General features: G+C 40.3%; 1 protein-coding gene and 1 non-coding gene across 2 annotated transcripts in view; one reads left to right on the top strand and one right to left on the bottom strand.

The window, feature by feature from the left end:
* Positions 1 to 8393: 8393 nt before the first annotated feature.
* The window catches only part of ZMYM1 (zinc finger MYM-type containing 1), a 29619-nt gene continuing 21745 nt past the window's right edge, over positions 8394 to 16267 (top strand). The window contains exon 1 of the mRNA XM_045548297.1: positions 8394 to 8452. The gene's annotated coding sequence lies outside the window, so the exon portion shown is untranslated. The remainder of the gene's footprint in view (positions 8453 to 16267) is intronic.
* On the bottom strand, positions 9812 to 9916 carry LOC123636173. The gene has a single exon (XR_006734380.1). It is a non-coding gene; the product is annotated as a U6 spliceosomal RNA (small nuclear RNA).

The following is a 16267-nucleotide window of genomic DNA, read 5'->3' as shown; positions in this document are numbered from 1 at the left end:
TAGCTTTGCTGGATATAGTATTCTTGACTTCCAGGTTTTTTTTCTTTCCACACTTTGAATATATCATCCATTTTCTTCTGGCCTGCAAGGTTTCTGTGGAGAAATCTTCTATTAATATAGTGAGGCTTCCCTTATATGTGACTTGAAGCTTTCCTCTTGCAGCTTTTAAAATCCTCTGTTTGTCTTTGACTTTTTACAGTTTGATTATACTGTGCCATGGAGAAGAGCTTTTTGGATTGAATCTAATCAAGGACTTTTTTTTTAAGAAAAGGAAAGAGAAGTTTATTAATTTGCCAGCAAATGAAGCAGGCAGCAGACAAGTGTCTCAAAAGACCACCATCCTGCAATTAGGCAGAAATACAGGGCTTTTTAAAGGGAGACGTGGTTTGGTGGTTTGGGTCTATGTGACCAATATCACAAATAGTAGCTTCGGGCTATTGTTCAACTATAGTTGACGGTTTCAGCAGACCTTATCTCCCATGAGGAAGATCTCATGACCTTTGGCTGGACAATTCTGTTGAGCCATCTCCTGTGGTTTAAAGATGCTAGAAAACAAAAAGCAAAGAACATTTTCCTGCCTCTTTTATTACTGACCTCAGACAGGAATGTAAGTTTTAATTCCCAAAAAGGGTGAGGGTTTTTTTTATGTTGTTGCTTTTTTTCTTTAATTTCAGAGTATTATGGAGGTACAAACACTTTGGTTACCTACATTGCCTTTCCACCACCCAACAAGCATGCCCATCCCCCAGTCAGCGCACACCCACATCCATTAGGTGTGGATTTACCCATCCCCTCCTCTCTCCTCCCACCTGCCTGACACCCTATGAATGTTACTTCCCATATGTGCATATTAGTGTTGATCGATTAGTACCAATTTAATTGTGAGTGCATGTGGTGTTTGTTTTTCCATTCTTGTGATACTGCACTTAGAAGAATGGGTTCCACCTCCATCCAGGATAATATTAATACAATAGGTAGCCTGTCATTTTTTATGGCTGAGTAGTACTCCATTTTATACATATACCACATTTTGTTAATCCACTCACATATTGATGGGCACTTAGGTTGTTTTCACATCTTTGCAATTGTGAATTGTGCTGCTATAAACATTTGAATGCAAGTGTCTTTTTTACAGAATGTCTTTTTTTCCTTTGGGTAGATACCAAGTAGTGGGATTATTGGATCAAATGGTAGGTCTACTTTTAGTTCTTTGAGATATCGCCATACTACTTTCCAGAGAGGTTGTACTAGTTTGCAGTCCCACCAGCAGTGTATGAATGTTCCTATCTCTCCACATCCATGTCAACATTTATTGTTTTGAGGCCGGGCACGGTGGCTCACGCCTGTAATCCTAGCACTCTGGGAGGCCGAGGCGGGTGGATCATTTGAGCCCAGGAGTTCAAGACCAGCCTGAGCAAGAGTGAGACCCCATCTCTACTAAAAATAGAAAGAAATTATCTGGCCAACTAAAATATATATAGAAAAAATTAGCCGGGCATGGTGGCGCATGCCTGTAATCCCAGCTACTTGGGAGGCTGAGGCAGTAGGATCGCTTAAGCCCAGGAGTTTGAGGTTGCTGTGAGCTAGGCTGATGCCACGGCACTCAGTCTAGCCCGGGCAACAAAGTGAGACTCTGTCTCAAAAAACAAAAAAAAAAAAAAAAAAAACATTTATTGTTTTGGGACTTTTTGATAGAGGCCATTCTCACTGGAGTTAAGTGATATCTCGTGATTTTGATTTGCATTTCCCTGATGATTAGAGATGTTGATCATTTTTTCATATGTTTCTTGGCCATTAGTCCATCCTCTTTTGAAAAGTTTCTGTTCATGTCCTTTGCCCACTTTTTAATGGGGTAGTTCAATTTTTTCTTGCTGATTTTCCTGAGTTCTATATAGATTCTAGTTATCAGCCCTTTATTGGATGTATATAGCATGCAAATATTTTCTCCCATTCCATAGGTTGTCTGTTTACTCTAGTGATAGTTTCTTTGGCTATACAGAAGCTTTTTAACTGGATCGTGTCCTATTTATTTATTTTTGTTGATGCTGTGATTGCATTGGGGTCTTCTGCATAAATTCTTGGCCTAGGCTGATGTCTATAAGAGTTTTTCCAATATTTTCTTCTAGAATTCTTATGGTTTCATGCCTTAGGTTTAAGTCTGTTATTAATCGAGGACCTTTGAGCTTCCTTTACTTGGATGTTCATATCTATTCCAATACTTGGGAAGTTTTCAGCTATTATTTCATTAACTAGGTTTTCTATGCTGTTCTCCATCTCTTTTCTCTCTGCCAATCCTATAATGTGAACATTTGTTCACTTAATGGTGTCTCATAAATCCCATAGGCTTTCTTCATTCTTTGTCATTTTTGTTTTTATTTTTCCCTCTGACTGGGTTATTTCAAAAGACCTATTTTCAAGTTCAGAAATTGATTCTTCTGCTTGATCTAGTCTGATATTGAAGCTCTCAGTTGTGTTTTTTACTTCATTCATAAATTTTCCAGCTCCAAAATTCCTGTTCAGTTCTTTTTTATGATATCTCTTTGTTGAATGTCTCATTCAGATCATAAATTTTTTTTCTAATTTCATTGAGTTGTTTGTCTTTGTTCTCTTTTATCTTGCTAAGCTTCCTTAAGATCATTATTGTGAATCCCTTTTCAGGCAGTTCATAAATGTTCCTTGCTTTGGAGTCTGTGACTGGAGATTTATCATGTTCCTTTGGGGGTGTTTCCTTGCTTTTTCATGTTTATTGTGTGTCTCTATGTTGATATCTGTGCATCTAATGGAAACTTTTCCAATTTTATGTAGTAGCTTTCATAAGGAGAGACTTTTTCCTAAGGTGTTGGTTGGATGTGATGCACTGGCTTTGATTCTAGTCATTCTAGGTGGACCCAGTAGTGTGGTGTCTGTGCAGTTTCTTCAGCTATAATCCTGGTCAGTGACATCTGCGATCACCTCAGTTGCCTAGGCTATGGGTGTTTGTGATGGCAGTGGTGTAATTTTGCTGGGGGCAAGGGTGCCAGGCTAAATGTCAGCCAGACAAGTATAACCATGGAGAGCTGACAGGCCATCTAGTGGTCTCCCCAGGGAGACAGTGGCCACTGCCAAGTTGGCAGAGGCCAGGTACAGGTGCTCATAGGTGTGGTGTGGCTGGGCAGCTCTCTGGTGATTTGGTGGGGCCTGGGGGAGCTGCCACTAGGCTAGCCATGAAGCTGGGGCAGGCTCCCATAGGTGTGGCAGAGCAGGGTGGCTCTGCAGCAGTCCAAGGCCTCCGCAAGACCAATGGTCAGGCCAGGCACTGGCACACATAGGTGTGACTAAAGCCAGCACCTCTGCAGAAGACTGACTTTCAGGCTGCGTGTGAGTGTGTGCAAACAACCCGATTTAAAAATGGGCAAAAGTCTTAAACAAAGTCTTCACTAAAGAGCATACATAGATAACAAATAAGATATGACAAGATGCTCAAAATATTATCCATTAAGGAAGTGCAAATTAAAACCAGAATGAGTTATCATACATACCTATTATAATGGCTAAAATAAAAAAATAATGACAGCATTAAGTACAAGCAAAGATGCAGAACAACTACAACTCTCATACATTGCTGGTAGGAAGGCAAAATGGTACAGACATTCTGGAAAACAGTTTTCCAGTTCTATTTTGGTGTTTGTGACAGGGTCTCACTCTGTCACCCAAGCTAGAGTGCAGTAGCTCACTGCAGCCTTGAACTTCTGGGCTCAGGTGATCCTCCTAGCTCAGCCTCCCAAGTAACTGGGACTACAGGCATGCACCACCATACCTGGCTAATTTTTACATTTTTTGTAGAGATGGGGTCTCATTATGTAGGTCAGGCTGGTCTTGAATCCTGGCCTCAAGCAATCTTTGTACTGCTGCCTCCCAAAGTGCTGGGATTACAGGCATGAGCCACCACACCTGGCCTCCAGTTTCTCATAAAGTTATGCATACTGTATGTATAGGAAGAAAACATACCATATATAGGGTTTGGTAGTATCCGCAGTTTCAGGGATCCACTGGGGGTCTTAGAATTTATCCCCTGTGGATAAGGGGGACTATTGTACACTTACTACATGACCCAGCATTCTTATTCCCAGTTTTTACCCTAGAGAAACAAAAACTTATGTTTATATAAAACCCTGTATATGGTGTTTATAGCAGTTGTACTCATAATTGCCAAAAAGTTGGAAACAACCCAAATGTCCTTCAATGGGTGACTGGATGAACAAACTGTGGTATATCCATACAGTGGGATACTACTCAGCAATAAAAAGGAATGAATTTTTGATACACGCAAAAACTTGGATGAATCTCAAAGACACTATGCAGAGTGAAAGAAGTTGGCTTCAGAAGGTTATATACTGTATGATCTCACTTATATGATATTCTAAACCTATAGTCCCCAACCCCTGGGCTGCAGACCGGTACCAGTCTGTGGCCTGTTAGGAACCAAGTCGCCCAGCAGGAGGTGAGCAGCAGGCCAGTGAGCAAAGCTCCATGTATATTTACAGCTGCTCCCCATCGCTCGCATCACTGCCTGAGCTCTGCCTCCCTGCCCATACCACCCCATCCTCAGCCCATGGAAAAATTGTCTTCCATGAAACCAGTCCCTGGTGCCAAAAAGGTTGGGGACTGCGGTTCTAAATGACAAAGATGCTCTCCTTTGACCAAAACTTTAGTCAGACCCCTTTGAGTCTTCCGTTTGACTAGGCCCAATCTTGGGCTTCCTTCTCTATCCTTGTAATGTCGAGTTCAAACAAGAATCCTGCAAAGTCAGTTTAGGAAAAATATCTCACCCTTGGTATCTGATCATCCTTGATATTCTATCACCCTGGCCTACCTTCAGTGATAATCCTATAAAGTTAGTATAACCAAAATCCCCTTACCCTTGATGTTTCCTCTTAGTAATTTCCTATCCACTGACCACCTTCCCCCACTCTTTGGTTATAAATCCCCACTTGCCCTTGTTGAAGTTGGAGTTGAGTCCAATATTTCTTTCCCACTGTGAGACTCCATTGCAGCAGTCTCCATATCTATCACCATTCCCCCGCCCCTTGGATAACATCTACCTTATCATCTTTAACAAGTTGCATGAATAATTTTTTCATTAACATCAGAAAGACAAAACTATGATGATGGAAAGCTGAGCAGTGGTTGCTGGGGATTATGATAGGAGGAGAGTGTGACTGCAAATGAAAGTTTGTTTGGGGTGATGGTACTGTTGTGTTTTGATTGTGGTAACAGTTAAATGAATCTGTTGTTTAAAAAAATTTCAAAGAGGCCACTGGTTTGAACTGAGCTCCTGCGCTAGGCCCAACGTATCAAACCAAATGGAGTTCCGCATGCTGAAGTTCCAAGGCACCAATCCAAAACTAAATTGTTTATCTGACCTTCACAGAAGTCAGGAGAGGGAGATAATAGCCAGATCTCCAAACAAACCAGTTTTAGCCACATGATAAGGAAATCCTCTTTCCTTTAACCTTTACAAAGAAAGTAACTTTAAAATGACCAATCTGCCTTTTGTTCTCTGTTTCTGCTTTCCTCAGCCTTTTTCTGCCTGTAAAGCCAACCTCCTCTGCTCGGCTCATCAGAATATTCCTTTTATTTTCTACAATGAGGTGTTGCCTGATTCTAGAATCGCAAATAAAAGCCTACTAGATCTTTAAACTAAATTTGTTGTAATTAATTTTGTCTTTTTTTTTTTTTCCCCAGAGATACATGGAGTCTCTCACAATGTCGCCCAGGCTGGAGTGCAGTGTCTATTTACAGGTGCGATCCTAGTACTATATCCTTGAACTCCTGGGCTCAAGGGATCCTCTCGTCTCAGCCTCCCACAATAGCTGGGGCTACAGGCCTGAACCACCACGCCCCAACAATTTTGTCTTTTGCATTATACATGTATTAAAATTCATCAAACAATTTTATTATATGTTAATTGAAAAAATAAAACTAAAAACAAAACAAAACTAGATGTGCCTTCTCAGTGGAAAGCTTCTTTTCTTTAGTTCTTGGATTCCTCTTTCTTTCTTTGTAGTCCCACCAAGAGAACTGGAGTAATGCCTCTGGAAAGTTTAGTTCTGGCAGTTTTGAGTCTTACTTAATAGAGCCTGCTTCTTTTTTTTTTTTTCCTTTCTTTTTTGAGACAGAGTCTCACTCTGTTGCCTGGGCTGGAGTGCCATGGCATCAGCCTAGCTCACAGCAACCTCAAACTCCTGGGCTCAAGCAATCCTCCTGCCTCAGCCTCCCAGAGTGCTAGGATTACGCCACCTCACCTACCCTAGATCCTGCTTCTTTTTCCTTAACAATATGCAGGGGGCCAAACAGGATCAGCAGACTTCAGCCGGAACAGCATTCAAAGCTCAGTGATAGATTGCTAACTTCTGGGCTTCTGACCAGCAACTAACACAAAGGTTGCAAACAGGCAGCCTGTGAACCAGATTTAGCCCACAGAGTTGTTACTTTGGTCTACTGGATGTTCCAACATCTCCAAAATTTTTTTTAATCAGGCAGTTTCACATGAAAAGATGGATTTCTAGTTTCTCTTGGAAATTGGAAGTTTGGGCAACACTGGGCCCTGCATTTCTGAATGGCAATAATCAGAGCTGAGCAGCAACTATCCCTTTCAGCCAACCATGTGACCTTTCATGCATTGCAGTCCCAAACACTCCCACTCTTAATCCCATTCTACTGATTTAGTTTACTGTTAAGATTCCTAGCTCCTACAGGCTCCTGGTATGACAAAATTAACAACTTCTGCATTTTGAGTTAGAGGTTAGTAAAAATGAAAAAAGATAAGTAAAAAAACCTTAATATTTCAAAAAATAAAGAAATAAATTTATTTTTAAAAAAATTAACAAATTCTTTCAGGTGCTACACATTTCTCAAATGAGGTTGGGAAATGCCTTCAGACTCCAACTTCTTATTAGCTTAAGTTTCTTCCCCGCACACCTGAGCCATTATTACCATATCATTGAGGTCATTTTTGTCTAGCTGAGATATGGAAAATAGTACTGAAAAGGAGTGAATCAAGCCTCCTATCTCTCAAAGCTCTCCTTCTACCCTTCATTAGTTCAAGACTTAATCTCTTAGTCCATATAAACCGTTCAGACTTCAGGGCAAGAAAGACACATGTAACTTGTGACCCTCACATCTACTGCCTGAAACACCAGGCCCAATTTTCAGCTCTGTCAGTAGGGGTGGTTGAAGTATCACAACATCTCAAAATTATCACACATCCTTACAGTTCTTGTGATGTCATGAATCCTCCCATCTTTCAACTCCCAAGGAAGTTAGTAATGACATCATTTGCATTTGGAAGCCCACTGAACCAGGACTCATTTATGGTTCTAGTTAATCCCAGTAACTAAATTGCTGGGTGACTTTGGGTAAATTGCTTTTGCCCTCCAACCCACAGCTTCCCTTTTGGTAAGATGGCTGTGTTAGAGAAGAGGTCATTTCAGTAAGGTCCTTTCAAATTCTAACAGTCTAAACAGATTATTATGAATATTAGGAAGGTAAGAATAGCTGTTGGAGAAGTTAATTTCAGTTACTAGTGTAGTATTTCAAATTACCAAAGGGTTGGAATTTGAGGTTAAAGCCAAAGGCTATTTAGGGACCACAGCAGCAGGAATCACGAAGTCCTTTTGGCTTGGACCTCACCTTCACAAAGGGCCTCAAATTTAGACTTTTGATAATATCTCTTTTATAAGTTTTTGTCAAAGGCAAGATTGCAATAAATTCATCATTCCACTTTATATAATCCTATTATGATTTTAGGTTAAGCACAATTAGTTGATCCTATACTTTTATAGCTGTTGAAAGTATTAACATTTAAAATATACCATAATTTTTGACTTAGTTTTGGGATTATTTTAATTTTAATATACTAAGAGCGCCACAAAAAGGGAGAAGCCTAAACCCCAAATCTCTGAGGATAACTGGGAATTTACTCTGCACCTGGCACTTTACTAACATTGCCTGTATAATCTTCACAAGCCTATAATTACCCCCATTTCAAGGATGAGGAAATTGGGATTAAAAGATATTGTCAAATCGCACACAGCTAATAAGTGGTAGAGCCATCTCTCAAACCCAGGAAATCTAATTGCCCTGCCTGAGTCAATCCCTTTAAGGGTCCCACTCTGGCTGCCGGCTAGAAATGACGTCAGGGTCCCACTCTGGCTGCCGGCTAGAAATGACGTCAACGGTGAGATCTTATGCGGACAGAAGGCCCCCCTCCCCTCCCCCTCTTCCACTTCCTCTTCTGTCCCAAGGTCGCCGGTCCCTGAGCCGCAGATGGTACCACGCCAGGCGGGCGGCGCTGCGCATGCTCAGCCGCACGGCACGGCGGGAAGGGGTGGGGCAGCCGGGGCAGGCGGGGCGGCTTCGCGTCCGAGAGCCTTCGGGAAGCCTCGCGCGGGAGCGACTCGGGAAGATTTTAGTAAGCCTTCTGCGGCTCTGCTTTCGGTCTTTACTCCGCGCCTGACTGGACAGGGGCAAAGTTTCTGCTGTCTGAGGGAGAGTGACCCGCCGGGTCGGGGTTCTAGAGACGCAGCCCTGAGTGCGGATTCCGCCATGTGGGGGTCGGGAGCTCCGGGCCAGGCCCTGACCTGGATTGTGTTTGTCGTCTCCTTTAACCTTGCCCGCAGAGAATCGGGGGGTCACTGCTCCCCACTTCCAGCAGCTCTCGCCGCCTCCTGCTCCTGCGTCGTAACTGGGCTCTCAGACTTTGGGCTCTCTCTGCAGCCTCCGTTTCTAAAATACTCATCGGATCACACCTGTGGCTCTCCTTCATTAAGCAGTGATTTTTTTCAAACTTAAAAAAAAGCATGGAACTTCTTTTGCAAATAGAATTGTACACAAGATCCCAGCTAAAAGAGATGAAATAATTATAAAAGTTTGACTCGATGAATTTGGATTTGAAATTGGGATTAGATGAAGGTGCAGTAGTGTATGTATTTCGTTTTAGTTTTCAAGATTGAGAATATCTTGGTTTGCATGGACTAGTGGTTGCACATGGTAACTTTTAATCAGCTTTCTCAGGATGCAATGTCAGCATGCTTTTCAATTAAACTAAACCAGAAACTTGAAAGTAAATAAGTGGAGAATTTTTGCTTTAAGAGTTGAATCACTAATAACCTCTGACAATAACTTGTATTCCCCACCACAAATATATAAGAAGCCCCCGAAATGTATAACAAGAACTTTATTAGAATACTTTGCCCATTTAACTCTTAGATGGAGGCAAGAGCATTAACGGAGTAGATGCACGTGGTAAAATGGTGAATTTGCTTCTTGGGTTTAAGTAAGTGAACCTATACAAGTCAGAATCCAAAAACGATTGGTGGAAACCTGTAACATTAATAATCAATGCCAGAGCTACAAAGAATTGTGAACTATATTCACGCAAATGTCAGGAAAATATATTTTCTAAAGATCTGTGTTAATCTATACAATGCTTTAGAGGTCTCTAAAATACTTAACATTAGGTATATAACACAGTTAAGTGTATCTCATGATTTTACTAGTTTTTTTAAAGTAAATTTTTACTTAAAAACTGAAATATGAAATGTTCGCTGAACTCTAAAAGCACAATTTGAGAGCTACTGGTTTACCAGATTAAGTTCAAGGACCTTCCTGATATGACCCCTTGTCTATTTTTCCAGTTTTAGTTCCTTCTACTAGCATGCTTCCACTTTGTCTTCAACAATAACCCTACTCCTTATAGTTTCCATATATTTGTGCTTACATCCTGTCCCTATGCCAGGAATATCTCCCCATCATTGCTTGGTGGACACCTACTTTATTTATTTATTTATTTATTTTTCTTGTCATCCTTGTGCAGGGGCCATGCTAATCTTCTCTATCATTCCAATTTTAGCATATGTGCTGCCGAAGAGAGCACTAGATACCTACTTTAAAACCGGTGAGCCACCACGTCTGTAATCCTAGCATTCAGGAAGGCAGAGGGAGGAGGATTGCTTGAGCTCTGGAGTTCGAGATCAGCCTGAGTAAGAGCAAGACCCAGTCTCTACTAAAAATAGAAAAATTAGCCGGGCATCATCATGCGAGCTTGTAGTCCCAGCTACTCTGAAGGCTGATGCAAGACCATCCCTTGAGCTTAGGAGTTTGAGGTTGCAGTGAGCTACGATGATGCCATTGCACTCTACCCAGGGCGACACAGTGAGACTCTGTCTCAAAAAACAAACAAAAAAAAAACTTAGGTCAGATTTCACTTTCCAGAAAACTTCTTTGACCATCTTCCGTCATTTCTGTTTTGTACCTGGTATATGCTTACTTACATTGCTGCTCTTATACCTGTCTGGGCAGAACATTGTGAAGATCAGGACATCCTGCTCTGTAACCCCAGTACTGCAGGCACTTCACAAATGATGGCTGCCTGTTGCCTGCAGAATTAAGTGTAGATATCTTAGTTTGGTTTGAAAGGAATTAGTCTTCCGCCTCCAGCCTTCCTATAAAGCCAATAAAAGACCTTGCAGAACTCAGCTGAATAAAACAAATCTTTGCAAAGTGTAATGTATAAAGAAGTATAATGCAAAGAAATAAGAGATAGGAATATATCTGCTTCTGGACTCTTGTTTCATTAGTTGTTTTGTTTTTGCTTGTGTCTATACCACACTATTGTAATTACTGTAGCTTTATAATTACTGTAGCTTCAACTTCTGGTCTTAAGTTTTCACCATTGTGACTATGATATGCCTACTTGCATTTTCTTTTTCTTTATCTTGTTTGGGATTCACAGAGCTTCTTGAATTTGTGTGGTCTGATGTTTTTCTTCAGTTTAGGGAAATTGTCCAGCAGTATTTTTTCAAATATTGTTTCTGTTGCATTGTCTGTTTTCTCCTATTCTCAGACTCTGTTTACATATGCCACATACCACATTATTTATATTTTTCATCCTTTTATCACTTTACGGATGTGACTTTCTACTGACCTGTCGTCTTCTTCACTAATTTGATATTAAATTCATCTCCTGAATTCTTAATTTCCCTATTTTATTTTCTAATTCTAGATTTCTCATTTAACTCTTTTTTTTCTTTAATGGATTTCAGGTCTCTGCTGAACTTCTCCATCTTTTTCTCTATTTTCTCAAATATATCAAAGTCCTTGCCTGATAATACCTACCAGTATCCGCATCACCTGTGGGTTCGTTTCTGTTGTCTTTGTTTTTTCCAGTCAGTTTTGGGATTTTTAAAGTAGTTAGTGGTCCATAAATTATTAGTGGATTCTGGACATTGTGGATGAACATTTTTAGCATCTGGATGCATGCACTTCCTTCAAAGTGGGCTAAGTTGCCTTTAGGCAGGCAGGCAGTAGTAGCAGATTACAGTGATCCTGTTGAGGGTTGATTTTAGGCCTTGTTAGGGCTGGTCTGTTTCATTTTGCCCTTTCTGCTAGGAAGTGGTCTTTTTCTCCCAAGGCATGGCCCTTACTCCCACGGTGGGGCCCTCTTAGGGTCTCCAAAAGTCCATGTCTTTACCAAGGCCTCTATCTTTGTTGGTCTTAAATTTCAACTTTCTTAGCTCTGCATAGCTCCTATAATCTCTTCTCAGCTCTTTGGCCTTCCCACTGCTGTTTCCTGTTAGGTTTGGGGGTCTTCCTGTGTAGATGTGCCATTTAGGAGTCAGCCAGTGACTTGGAGGAGGAGGAGATTTATTTGCATATTTGGGGGTTCATTTCTCTGTGGTTCTCTCCTCTCCAAAATTGTGCCTCTTGAGTTCCAACTACTTTAGAACCCTAATTTTGTCTTCTGTTGTTTTCTGCTTGGGCTTTTTCCACTGTTCTATCCTGAAAAATGCCCTCAGGGGTAAAACCTGTTAATTTTATAATTGTTTCCAGTAAGAGGATTTAGTATGCTAAAGGCTACTGTGTTATGCCTGGATTTATCAGTTTTATTTTTAATTCTTGCCAATCTGATAAAATCTGTAGCTAAGTTGGTTTGCAAACTGAGTAGGATTTGAATAAGCAGAAATGACCTTTGCAGGGAGGAAAGACGAGCACTAGTTAAGGTGAGGTACAGTCAAGGTGCTCGCTCCTTGGCTGATTCTTTGCCTTGACATCTGTCTCCCTCCCCTCTAGCCCCAGGAGGAAGATAGCGTTTTCCATTCTGGGTCCTGCAGATCTCCCTGTGGCTGTAGCTGTCCTTTACTGACCCTGAAACTACCTCCTTGGACTGTATTCCAGCTTCAAGGACTACAACCTCCTTTCTAGAACAGTCATTCCTACGGCTCTCCCAGGCCTGCCCTTTCTTGCCTTTGGTGTGGCACTTGCAGCCCCCTAGCCCTAATGGGGAGCTATTGTCATTAAATCAGGCTTCCTCACCCCTAATTCTCAGCACCAGTCTAGTTCTGAAAATCTCCTATGGTTGGGGTGCTGGGCTCACTATGGCCCTAGCATTTGTGGGGTCCCTTGGCAAGAGTACGGAAGGAGGCCCACATACTATATGACTGAATATTTGAAAGTTATAAATCAAGCTAACACATTGTTGAATAAAATGCGTTTCATCCTCCTGGCTTGACAAATATACCTTCATAGTAACAAAATATATAAATATGTGTAAGGCTATGGTTTGCAGGACTGAAAGTAAGCAAGTTATTAAAAATAAGTGAATTGAATTTTATATATTTCTAAATACTGTATAATAATTGGTTGTCATAGAAAATATTTTAATTTCATCATATAAATCACTATCATTCGTAATGTGATTTCTAAAAACCAATTCTTCAAGCCATAGTTATATTCATACAGAATTTCTCAAGTTCTTTTTTCTTAATTTTCAATATTGGGCTATTAATATTTTTAAGAAACAAAAAGTGACAGTTTGTTCTAAACTTGTTCAAATCTCTCCAACCAAGATTATGCCTCAATCTGTAACAGTCAAAATATGGTCTCTATAGAAATTAGTCTTGATATTATCTGTGAATCTTATTCATTGTCATGTAGACAGTTTCATTTCATTGTTCTAATTGCCTTATATTTTATTGAAATCTCATTTTGGTTCTATATTTCACATACAGTTTTTTTTTCATATCCTAATAGTAGTTTGAAGTATCAGATTTATATGAGCAATACTATAGTAATTTTCCAGGAGGAAAGTGGATGAATTCCCTCGAGAGGCCTGTGTGTGTATCTGGAAGTAACTCTTGATAATTTGTAATTTCTTTGTGATCTCATGTTTTACTTTAAAAATGAATGTGAATTTTGTGGTCTGCTCCATAATATTTCTCTCTTTGGTTTAAATTAAAATGTTTTCAATTACCTACCACCAAGTAGTATTGCCCAGCAGGAAGACGTACAACATTTATCCTTTGACTGTTAATACATGTACTCTGTCATACTGTGATTTAGCCCTAGTTTGGAAAGATTGGTAGGACTGTATTAAAAAGAGGTCTCTATGGCTTATTTTACACTAATGTGCATCTTGTTGGAAAAGGAAGTAATGGATTTATCTATCATTCATATATGGTTTTTTCTCCTTTTGTTTTTCTAATAGCTAAACAAATGTTATATACTATTTTCCCTGCTTCAGAAATATTGTAGATTAAGTTTTCAGAGTGCATTCCATTATTCTTCTATTTGTGTGATAATATGTTTGAGATGCCAAAGCTCATAGGTGCTTTGATGTTGTTTTTTTTCCCAACTAGCAATAATAACACCTAAGATAAACCTAATTGACTGCAATACTGCCACGTGCAAAGTAGGTGCTTTGATTTTAATTGACATTTAGACTTTCAGGTCAAGGGAATCTACTTAATGACAATATAGTAGTTAATTTCCATGGAATTTTGCTTTGCTGGTTGTGTGTAATGCTCAAATGGGCTGGATAGAGGCTATATGAGCTATTTATTGCACTTCACACTCAGGCTTTATTTATTTAATTTTCTGCCTTGGGGTAGGCGCTTTCAATAAGAGCCGAGTTAAAGATGGGAATGAGGGGAGGTGGTTGAGCCCCAATCTCAGAAATAAAAAGTAATGGCAGAATTACTCGAGTCTCTCATGTCCTAACTCAGAATAAAACCAGAGACCTGGAATTACTCCTGTAAGAACTTTAACTTCTCCATATTTGTGTTAGTTGTCTTTTACCCTCCATAATAATTAGTTGTAAAGCCCTTTTTTTAAAGAGTATCTGTTTGTTTTGGGGAAGATGAAGGAGGGGGAATCCAGGAGACTTGCACTCTGAAGCCAGCCTAGAGTGTCAGGAAAGGAAAGAGTTCTTTTTTAAGCCTGAATATACAACAATCTTTTATACTGTGATTTTGGATTTTAGCTACCTATTTACCAAAAAGGAATCCATTGATTTGGGTGGTAGGGAGAAGCAGTCATGATGTGTAATGGGAAAATAGATTTAAGACTTGTTTAGAAGGCAGATTTGATCCAATTTGGTGATTAGATTTGAGGAGAAGAGGAATTCAGGACTACTCCTAGATTTCAGTCATGGGAAATTGGGCATATGATAGTGCCATTTACCAAGAAAGGGAATATCTGTAAAGTAGGTTTGTGGGGATAATATAAGAATATAGTTTTAAATCTCCTGAGTTTGAGGAAACTGTGGAACATTCAAATGGAGCTATTTAATAGGAAATTAGGTACATGGGCTGGAGCTCAGGAATGTAGGGGAAAATCAGCTCATAGGTTATAGTCGAATGTAACGTTGTACCCATAGAGCAAGTGAGAAGAGTACTAGGGAATTGTGCTTTGGAGGAACACAGATATTTTAGAAACAGGTGAAATAAGTGTTTGTGGAAAAGACTGGCAAAGAGGTAAAAGGAGAAATAGGAAGTCTTGGAGTCAGAATTCAAGGAAGGAGAGAATTTCAAGGATGAGGGAAGGAAGGAGTGGTCACAGAGAGAGCAAGAGCTTTAGAAGTCAGATCCTTGACCGTATTAGGTTGGTGCAAAAGTAATTGTGGTTTCGGACCGTGAATTTTGAATCATTATAACTAGGCTCAAAAACATCTTTATTAATCAAAATAGGAACCATTATAATCAACACATTTTTGCCAAGAAATAAGCTTATTTATTCCCTTTTGGGTGGAGGGGGGGCAGAGTCTCACTCTCTTGCCTGGGCTACAGTGCAGTGGCATCAGCCCAGCTCACAGCAACCTCAAACTCCTGACCTCAAGCAGTCTTCCTGCTTTGGCCTCCCACAGTGCTAGGATTACAGGCATGAGCCACTGCGCCCTGGCCAGTGTGTTTATTCCTGTGGCATAAAAATCTGTGCTTCAGGATTTGATGAACTCTTGGAAAGCATTTTCTATATCCTGCTGGTTGTGGAAGCATTTTCCCTGCAAAAAGTTGTCCAGATGCTTGAAGAAGTGGTAGTCGGGTGGTGAGAGGTCAGGTGAATATGGCGGATGAGGCAAAACTTCATAGCCCAATTCGTTCAACTTTTGAAGCATTGGTTGAAGCGTTGGTTGTGTGACATGCAGTTGGGTGTTGTGGAGAAGAATTGGGCCCTTTCTGTTGACCAATGCTGGCTGCAGGTGTTGCAGTTCTCGGTACATCTCATCAATTTGCTGAGCAGACTTCTCAGATGTAATGATTTCACCAGGATTCAGAAAGTTATAGTGGATCAGACCAGCAGCAGGCCGCAAAACAGTGACCATGATCTTTTTTGGTGCAAGTTTGGTTTTGGGAAGTGCTTTGGAGCTACTTCTTGGTCCAACCACTGAGCTGGTTGTCACCGGTTGTCTGTCGTATAAAATCCACTTTTCTTTGCACATCACAATACAATCAAGAAATGGTTCATTGTTTTCACATACAATAAGAGAAGACGACACTTCAAAATGACAATTTTTTTGATTTTCAGTCAGCTCTTGAGGCACCCACTTATTGAGCTTTTTCACCTTCCAATTTGCTTCAGATGCCAAATTACCATGGGTTGACGTTGAGTTCTTCAGCAGCTTCTTGTGTAGCTGTGAGAGGATCAGCTTCAGTGATTGCTCTCAGTTGGTTGCTGTCAACTTCTGATAACTGGCTCCTGCACTCCTCATCTTCAAGGCTCTCCTCTCCTTTGCAAAACTTCTTGAACCACCTATGCACTGTATGTTTGTTAGCAATTCCTGGGCCAAATGCGTTGTTGATGTTGCAAGTTGTCTCCGCTGCTTTACAACCCATTTTGAACTAGAATAAGAAAGTCACTCAAATTTGCTTTTTGTCTAGCATCATTTCCACAGTCTAAAATAAACATAAAATAAACAGCAAGTAATGTCATTAGCAAAAATGTGGGAAATGTG

Source organism: Lemur catta, chromosome 3 (assembly GCF_020740605.2).
Source record: "Lemur catta isolate mLemCat1 chromosome 3, mLemCat1.pri, whole genome shotgun sequence".
NCBI lineage: Eukaryota > Metazoa > Chordata > Mammalia > Primates > Lemuridae > Lemur > Lemur catta.
This window is presented reverse-complemented; position numbering and strand designations above follow the sequence as displayed.